The sequence below is a fragment of the Aethalodelphis obliquidens genome, unplaced genomic scaffold, assembly GCF_003676395.1.
Source record: "Aethalodelphis obliquidens isolate GAN/ISIS:26980383/991018 unplaced genomic scaffold, ASM367639v1 scaffold9, whole genome shotgun sequence".
NCBI lineage: Eukaryota > Metazoa > Chordata > Mammalia > Artiodactyla > Delphinidae > Aethalodelphis > Aethalodelphis obliquidens.
Genome location: NW_020837953.1, coordinates 52,747,197 through 52,756,019, shown reverse-complemented (window position 1 = coordinate 52,756,019; position 8,823 = coordinate 52,747,197). Strand labels below are relative to the sequence as shown.

General features: G+C 54.9%; 1 long non-coding RNA gene across 1 annotated transcript; it reads left to right on the top strand.

The window, feature by feature from the left end:
* The first annotated feature begins 392 nt into the window (after window positions 1-392).
* Window positions 393-8,458, top strand: LOC113622351 (uncharacterized). The gene is made up of 2 exons (XR_003433490.1): window positions 393-1,065; window positions 6,368-8,458. It is a non-coding gene; the product is annotated as an uncharacterized LOC113622351 (long non-coding RNA).
* The last annotated feature ends 365 nt before the right edge of the window (window positions 8,459-8,823 follow it).

The following is an 8,823-nucleotide window of genomic DNA, read 5'->3' as shown; positions in this document are numbered from 1 at the left end:
ACTACCAGGGACGCAGCAGTGGTCAAGTACTGTTGAATCAATGAATAACACGGTGCCGCGGGTATGCGGGCAGCGGTGTAGACCCGGGGGTGGGTAAATGCAGGCGGTGCCAAAAAGAACTTACGTCCCGAGGCGACTGACACGGTAAATGCTCCCACACCTGAAGGCGCAGAGATAGTGGGGCACGTGCGAGGGGCGCTCGGCCCACGCTGGGCGGGCGAAGAAGGCGGGAAGTCTGTTTCGTTGACGGGTACCTCGTTAGCCAAACCGAAAGGGCCTCCAAAGCAGAGCGTCGCTTAGGTTCTCGACTTCTCAGCAAAGGTGACTGAGCGGCGTGGACTACACTTCCCAGAAGGCTCAGCGCCGGGCGGAAAGGGTACGGACGACGCGGAAGGCGCGAAGTGTTCCGGGTCAAAGAGGGCCCCGATTCGGATGGAGGGTTGCAGAGTGTCGCGAGAGAAAGGAGTCGGTGTTAAGTAACGCTGAAAGTTTGCCCTGAGCAACGATCAATTTTTGACTTGAAGATGTTGGTGGAAGTTGGGGAGGGGGGGGCATGCAAGTCATCGCTGCGGGCAGCTGGACTCGGCCCTTCCGGGGACCTCACGGAGACTGTGGGACACACCTCAGATTTGCACCCTGGCACTGTGGGGGGCGAGCGGGGCGGCGTTGTTCACTGACCCCCATCCATCTCTGTTAGAACGCTGCTTCCAGGGCATGAGTTCTCTGGCACTTTGGCCTGGGCGTGCACGTTCCTGCGACCAGAGAAAGCCCTGGGCACAGTGCAGCAGCTTGCGATAAAAAGCTGTAGGTGGGTGTGGAGGACAGGTGTGTGGGCTCCGACAGCATCTGCTCCAACATCCGTGTGGAGGTGTGAGTCCCTGTGAGAGGGAGGGCGAGAGGGGTGCACGTGGATAACGTGTACAGCTGTGAAACCAGATGAGATCGTCACAGAGAGGGCAGTGTAAAAAGAGAAGAAGCCCAAGGACAGAGCACCGGGGCCTCCAGCTGTCAGAGGTCCAGTAAAGAAGGAAGAATCAGGAAAAGAGACTGAGAAGCCTCGATCAGGTAGGAGAACAGCAGGAGATTGTGACATCCTTGAAACCCAGTGAAAAGCAGTGATCGGAGGAGAAGTGATCAACTTGACGGCAGTTGGCATTTACCAGTATAGAGGTCATTGATGACCTTAAACAACAGTTCTGGGGGGTTGGGATGGGGAAACTTGACTGGAAATGATTCATGGGTTTTAATAGCTGCTCTCATTCAAAACCTGTATTAGTCAGCTTCCTCTAGGTTATGTTGAGTGATAAACAAGGTCAAAAACCCAGCAACTTACAAATATCACTTCTCACTGCACCTGTCAGTGTCCAGTCAGGAGACAGAAACCACACTAGTAATTTAATATAAGGAGTTGTTGGCTAAGAGAGCTGGGTAATAATAAAAGGTAAAAGCCCCTGGTGTGTCTGGCCCTGGGTGCTTCGGCGGCCCAGATCTGTAGTCCTTTCCCTCTGCCCGCCCTGTGAGAGTGAGGCCCCCTGAGGAGGTGGCATAAACGGCGTCACCAACATAGGGCCACCCTCCCTCACACTATGTGTTCTGTGAGGGCCACCAATCACAGTTTTCTGTGTTCCTCCCTTGGGTTAACAAACAAACAATATGGTTTGTTTTTTCTCTTCTAAATATAAAATACAATTCTAAAAGCACCTTCTCAAATGACACTAGGAGTGCTGAGACTGGCCAGCCTTCAAGGCCACGTCTGGAAGTCAGTAAGGGGGTGTGGGCCAGTGCCAACCCGGGGTCCTGAGCTGCATCCCCCATGGCTGTCACTGCCTGCATGGCGTCCAGGACAAACAAGTCCCTGCATCTCCCGGGCACAGCAGGGAGAGGCCAGGACTGTCTTCTCTGAGGGAAAAGCCCCGAGACTACCGAGACAAATGGTACCCAGGCCCACAAGAGCATTCCATCTGCCCTCCCTGGCCTGGAGTCTCTGGAAGGGATCCCAGGGAAAAGAGCCACCTAGAAAACCCCTCCCTTCTCTCTAGGTGCGTGGGGTGGCGAGGGCCCTGTGTGCAAGGGGAGTATGCACAGGCAGCCGGGTCTGGGTGGGGTGAGGTGAAGGGAGAGTGGGTGTCTCCTTTGTGTGGTGGGCTGAGTGTTCTGGGAGGGTGAAGGGGATCCATACACCCGTGGAGGGTGCCGTGTGTGTGTAGCCATGTGTGCGAGGTCTCTGGGGGTCAGCATGTGTGACCAAATGAGGTGGCAGCCAGGTAGGAAGCTCTGTTTACTAAGAACTCTCGGTGCAAGGGTGTCCTTGTGTATCCGGGGAAGAGGTCGGTCTTTGCGTGCGACCCTGGGTTGGGGGAATGCCCTGTGCGACGTGCTTGAACCGGGGAAGGAGCCTCGGGGACAGCTGTGACAGCAGGTTAGTTAGCAGACCCAGGAAAAGGACTTCCTGCCTGGGGCACTGTGGAGAGCAGGTGGCAGATCCCCTGGGGGGATCCCCAGGGGCAGACGGCTCTGGTCTCTCCTGGCCCAGCGTCCAAGGCTGCTGATGGGCAGAGCCCATGGGCTCCTGGGCTTCCTGCCTATCTCACCCTGAGAGCTGGCCACAGGGCCTCAGGCCTCATCCTAACTGAAGGACACTGCTCCGTCCAGGGGGCTCTGCTCCCCAGCCTGCACTACCCTAGAGGCTGTGCTCCCCTGTACCCCCTGGGGGACAACTGGGGTCAGGCCCCCAGAGGGGGAAGGGTGGGTTAGTGGGGGGCAGTTAGTAGCAGTTCCCTCTCACCTGAGTTCTGGGAAATCAGTCAAGGTTCAAGTCTCCTCCGCTGAAAGGCAAAGCTGGCTTGCAGGAAGTGGGGCGCGCAGGCCCAGCGTGTGGGCTGCACCGTGTCACTCACCATATTTGTTTGCCAGGGCTGCCACCACAAATAGCACAGACTGGGTGGCTTAAACAACAGAAATTTATTTTCTCACAATTTTGGAGGCTGAAAGTCCGAAATCAAAGTGTCAGCAGGGTTGGTTCCGCCTGAGGCCTCTGTCCCTGGCGTGGAGACGGCCGTCTTCTCCCCGTGTCCTTACATGGTTGAGCCTCTGTGTGTGTCTGTGTCCTAATCTCTTCCTCTAATAAGGACACCGGTGCTTATTTATCTTTTCACAGTTCTGGAGCCTGGGAGCCCATTTCTGTTGTTGGGGCCACCCAGTCTTTCATGGCAGCCCAAGCCGAGTGACACGGTGGGAAACGGGGAACCCAGGAGAGCTGCACTAACCCCCGTCACCACTGTCAGGCCCAGGCCACCCTCTCAAGGAGGGTCCAGCAGTGAAGGTGTCTAGAAGGCGGGGTGCCCGGTCAGGGGGATGGGTGACCCCTACCCACAGAGAGGCCTGTGGGAACACAGGTTGGGGGCAGCTTCATTTGGGACCGGCCAAGCCTGGGTATCTCTGGGCTCTGGGGCTGGAGGCCTCAGGAAGGGCAGTGGGGGGAGGGGTCAGTCTGCGGCCATGGTGGGCTGTCAGCACAGCCTCCCAAAGAGCACCCCTCCACGTGCTTGTTCCAGGAAGGTCCCGCTGCACCTGCCAACAGGTCCGTAGGAGCGTGTCAGGGCCTGGTTTCTTCCCAGTGTTTGCCAGGACCGCTGGGCCATGGGCACACTGGCCACTTGTTCAAAAGCAGGGGGGCCATAACTTAGAGCAAAAGGAGGAGGTGAGGAACAGTCACATGTGGGGTATGGATGTTTTGGCCCCTCCCCCCACCCCGGCTTCTCCTCCTGAATTAGCGCAGTCTCTGGAAAGGCAGATTGAGCTCCTGCCGGCCCCACTCCTGGGCACTGAGCAGGCACCGGCCACCGTCTCAACAGAAGCCAGCCTGACGCCCACCCCCTCCCGCATCCTCTAACACCCTGAGTCCCAAGCCCCCTGCTCCTTCCCCCATTCCCCAGCATCTCCCCCTCCCCAACCCGGTCTGAGCCCCTCTTGTTTCCTAGCAGCGAGACACGGTGGTGGGGGGGGAAGGGAGAGAGTTAATAACCGCAGGGGAGGAGCAGGGAATGTGGCGAGAGAGCGTAGTACTCCCCCTTGGAGCTCTGGGCGAGAGCGCTGGGCTCATGAGCCAGTGAGCAGGGTGCTAACTGCTCGCAGTAAATGAGCAAGAGACCAGCAGCAGCTCCTGCAACCGGCAAGGCAGGCTCAGAACCGGAAGCAGATACGGAAAAGCCCAGGCGAGGAAAGCGCTCTCACCTGGGGGCGGGGGCGCCCCGGCTGGGACCCCTGCGGCAGGTGCACTGCAGGCACCTCTCAGGAGCAGCCGGGCCTAACGCTGACTGTCCTGCCGGGGGTCTGGGGAGCTGCGAGCTTCGGGCACTCCTGCCTTCACCAAGCCACGCAGGAGCTGAGGCCTCGGCCATGAGTGTGGTCCTGGGGCCCGAGGTGTCCTTGGGGGCAGGATTGGAGCTCAGACACTGCTGGGGGCCTTCCAGATCCCCACTACATACGGCAGGGAATGTAGTTTTCTCCGAAAGAGGAAAGGTGAGTTTGGCCGCAGAGGAGCTGGGGAGAACAGAGAGGGGACATGGGGACAATGGGAGGGCGGCCTGGCGTCTAGATAGCAGGTAACAGTCCGGTTAGAGGGTGAACACCAAGGGTGCTGCTTCACAGAAACTTTGGAGGCTCTGGGCACAAGCGCGGTGCTTCAGGCCTGCGGGGTTACACGCCCTTCATGGCTCCACCGCAACCAGGACAGCTGTGCCTGCCACACTGCCGAGGTGCTGATGAGAATGTGAACTGGAGGGGAGACCTGGGGAACTTACGGGAATATCTGGAAACTTTCAGTGGCAGGGCTCATGCTGGAGGAGCCCTTCATTCAAGAAAAGTCCCTGCCTGGTAACCCTCCTTCGCAAGGCCAGTCTTTTTCTCTGCATTTTCTCCATTCCATGAGCTGCCTTTTCATTTTGTTGATGGTTTCCTTTGATGTGCAGAAGCTTTTTAGTTTTTTTTTTTTGAAGCTTTTTAGTTTGATGTAATCCCACTTGGTTTTTTTTTTACATTTGTTGCCTTTGCTTTTGGTGTCAAATCCAAAAAATATTGCCAAGATTGATGTCAAGGACCTTACCACTCTATGTTTTCTTCTAGGAGCCTACATCTGGTCTTACATTCAAGTCTTTAATCCATATTGAGTCAATATTTGTGTATGGTGTAAGGCAGTGGTCCAGTTTCACTCTTTCGCATGTGGCTGTCCATGTTTCCCAACACCATTATTGAAGAGATTGTCCTTTCCCCATTTTATACTCTTGGCTCCTTTGTCATAAATGAATTGACCATATAATCATGGGTTTACTTCTGTGCTCTCTGTTCTGTTTCATTGATCTATGTATCTGTTTTTATGCCAATACTATACTGTTTTGATTACTATAGTTTTGTAATATAGCTTGAAATCAGGGTGTGTGATACCTCCAGCTTTGTTCTTTCTCAAGATTGCTTTGGCAATTCAGTGTCTTTTGCATTTCTGTACAAATTTTAGGTTTTCTTTTTTTTTTTTCTGTGAAAAATGTCATTCGAATTTTGATAGGGATTGAATTGAATCTGTAGATTGCATTGTAGATATATGCTGGACACTAAGGAGTTGAGAGTGAAGGAACACGCCACGTCTATGACTTCTGCTAACACAAGTTTATCTCCCTCCTCTAGATTGTCCTCCACCCCCACCCCCACATAAAGCTCCTCAATTCATCCTCAAGGTCCGGATCACAGCCCTCCTCAGAGACCCCGGGGCATGGCATTAGAAAGGGGTTCAGAGGCCCATGCTCTTTGGACACTGGCTCAGCCTCCAACTAGGCCCTGCATTAATTTTACATTAATGTATGTAAATGCATACTATTGTGAAGGGTCATATTTTTAGCTGGAAAAAATTTCTTAAAAAGTCAAAGACAGGGCTGAATACTGGGCTTGGGCAGGGGGAGCCAGAGCCAGAGGCCCAAGGAGAAGGATATCCCAGGCCTTTTCCTCTGCCAGTGAGGAAAGAACTGACACCAGAGGGGCAGGGACAGACAGCGTCACAGGTGACCAGGCCCCGGAAAGAGCTCGGATCCGAGCTGGACCTGGAATTTGGCCTAGTGAGGGGTGTCTCAGCGAGACACCTGTGGCTCTGGGCTAGACCGCTGCAGCCAGAGTTCCCCCGGCAGTGGGAATCACTGGGCCGCACAAAGGGGCTTGTGGGTGAGCACTGTGCCAACCGCACAGGACGCAGTGATCCGTGCCCCTGATTTGAAGCAAGGCCTTCAACCCTGCTGAGCCTCAGTGACGCGCTGGGAAGAGCAGCAGGAGGGTGGGAGGGCACTGGGTCCCGCCTCCCTGAGCCCAGATTTCTCCTCCTCAGAGCCAGGGCCCGGAGGAGATGAGGGTGGAGGACCCTCCTCACATGCAAATCCATGAGGTCTGAAGAGGCCCTGCCACCCGGGATTTTGGTGAGGCTCCAGGGCCACCTGATACCCCCGCCCATCACCCTCCTTGTGTCGAGGAGATGCGCCCACATCAAGGCCCCTCCTTCTGCTCACCCTTTTAAGAAAACCCCAAGAAACAGGGGTCCTGGGGCTTGGGGTGCTAGGCCCATGTCCCTGCCTGCACCTGGGCCTTCCCTCCTCCAGAACCTAGATGACTGAGGTGCTGCTGCCTCCCACCCTCCCCGTACCCCTGTTCTGTCCCTCGATGCCCTGGGCTCCCGCATGCTGCTGCTGCGGGCAGGGGTCTCTGTCCATTACCTGCACCCAGAAGGCACCGCCCACCTGATTTCCCGGGCGGGAGCGGCGGGTCCTCCGCGCAGGCTCGCAGCGCCGCCACAAGGGGGCGCTGCCCCCTTGAAATGCCGCGGAACTGTCCCTGGATTTGGGGCAGCCCTGCGGAAAGGAGTTCCAAAACACAGGCGCGCGGAATTAAGGGTGAGCAAACGGGAAGCTTTGACGGAAGCGACAAACATCATAAAAATGGCCAGGTTCCCAAAGTTCTGGTCTAGTTCTGGACCCCAAAGTTACATTAAAGAGGCTTATGTCCTGGGAAGTACCTGCCTATTGAAATTTGGTTCTGACATCTGCCCTAGTCCCCACTTCTGGGTGACCACATGTGGGACTCCAGCGCCACAGCGTGCAGGTTTGTGGCCTTTTGAGCTCATCTGGGGACGAGCCTATTTCCCAAGACACAGCCTTGTAGGGACAGCAAAGAATAAATAGGGGAGAAGAAGGCTTTGAAATCAGCAAATTCCTTCCCTAGTAAGAATCCACATGAGTGAGTCATCCAGCCTCTCTGAGGCTATTCTGTGATAGAGATAACAGTGCCTCCTGGAGGGGTTGTTGGGACCATCAGAGGCAATGATGCTGCTCCCACCCCACCCCCAGACAGCTGAGCCCTCTCCGTCCTCCACACCCCACTGGTACACTGCTGCCTTCTGAAACCACTGTCCAACTGAGAAAACAAATACATAAAACAAACAAACCAGGTACCACTCCACATCCACTAGAATGGCTATAATCTTTTTTAAAGGGGGAAAAAAAAAAAGCAAGTGTTGGGGAGGCTGCGCGGAAGTTGGAACCCTTGTGCGCTGCTGGTGGGGATGTAAAGTGGGGCAGCCACTGAGGAACAGTCTAGTCATTCCCCAGAAAGTTACACATAGCATTGCCATTCCACTCCTTGGCAATATGCCCAAGAGAACTGAAAATATACGTTTGAGCAAAATCTGGTCCACATATGCTCATAGCATCATCCAAAAAGTAGAAACAACCCAAATGCCCATCAGCTGATGAATGGATACAAAAATTGTGGCATAGGGGACTTCCCTGGTGGCGCAGTGGATGGGACTCTGTGCTCCCAATGCGGGGGGCCCCGGTTCAATCCCTGGCCAGGGAATTAGAGCCCACACGCATGAGAGCCGCAGCTGAGAGATCGCATGCCACAACTAAGGAGCCCATGAGCCACAACCAGGGGGCCCACATGCTGCAACTAAAGAGCCCGCCTGCCACAACTAAGACCCCGCACAACCAAATAAATAAATAAATTTTTTTAATTGTGGCATATGTACCCAATGGAATATTATTCAGCCATAAACGAAATGAAGCACTGATGCAGGCCACAACATGGATGAATCTTGAAAACATGCTGATGCAGGCTACAACATGGATGTATCTTGAAAACATGGAAGAAACCAGTCACAAAAGGTCACTTATTGTACGAGTCCATTTTATGAAATGTCCAGAAGAGGCAACTCCATGGAGATGAAAATAGATGAGTGGTTGCCAGGGGTACAGGAGAGGATAACAGGGAATGACCGTGTAACGGGTGTGGGGTTTCCTCTTGGTGTGATGAAGATGGCTGGTGGCACAACACTGTGAATGCACTAAATGCCACCAAACTGTTCCTTTAACATAATTAACTTTACATTATGTGAATTTAATCTCAATAAAATAAATAAGTAAACCAAGTCAGCATTACGTGCCTGGGGTAATGGGAGCCCAGCGACCCCCTGGGACGCCGGCCCACAGTCTGCTGCTCTGGGGCGAATGGTTCCCCCCCCCCCCCCCACCGGGCCCCCCCCCCATGCCCCTGCTGGCACCTTCCTCTCCACATCACCTGCCCTCACCCAGGCCCTCCACCTTCCTCCGGCTTCATGCCTCTCGTCTCCTGCTTCCTCCACCCCCCCATGGGACCCATGACCACCCCAATTCCAAAACCCACACCCCAATGCCAGTGACCCGGCAGCAACCTTTGGGCCCATTCTTCCTCCTCTTTCACCAGCCTTGACCTGACCTGTCGGGCACTCCTGTCCTCAGCCTGAGGCTGGGCTTC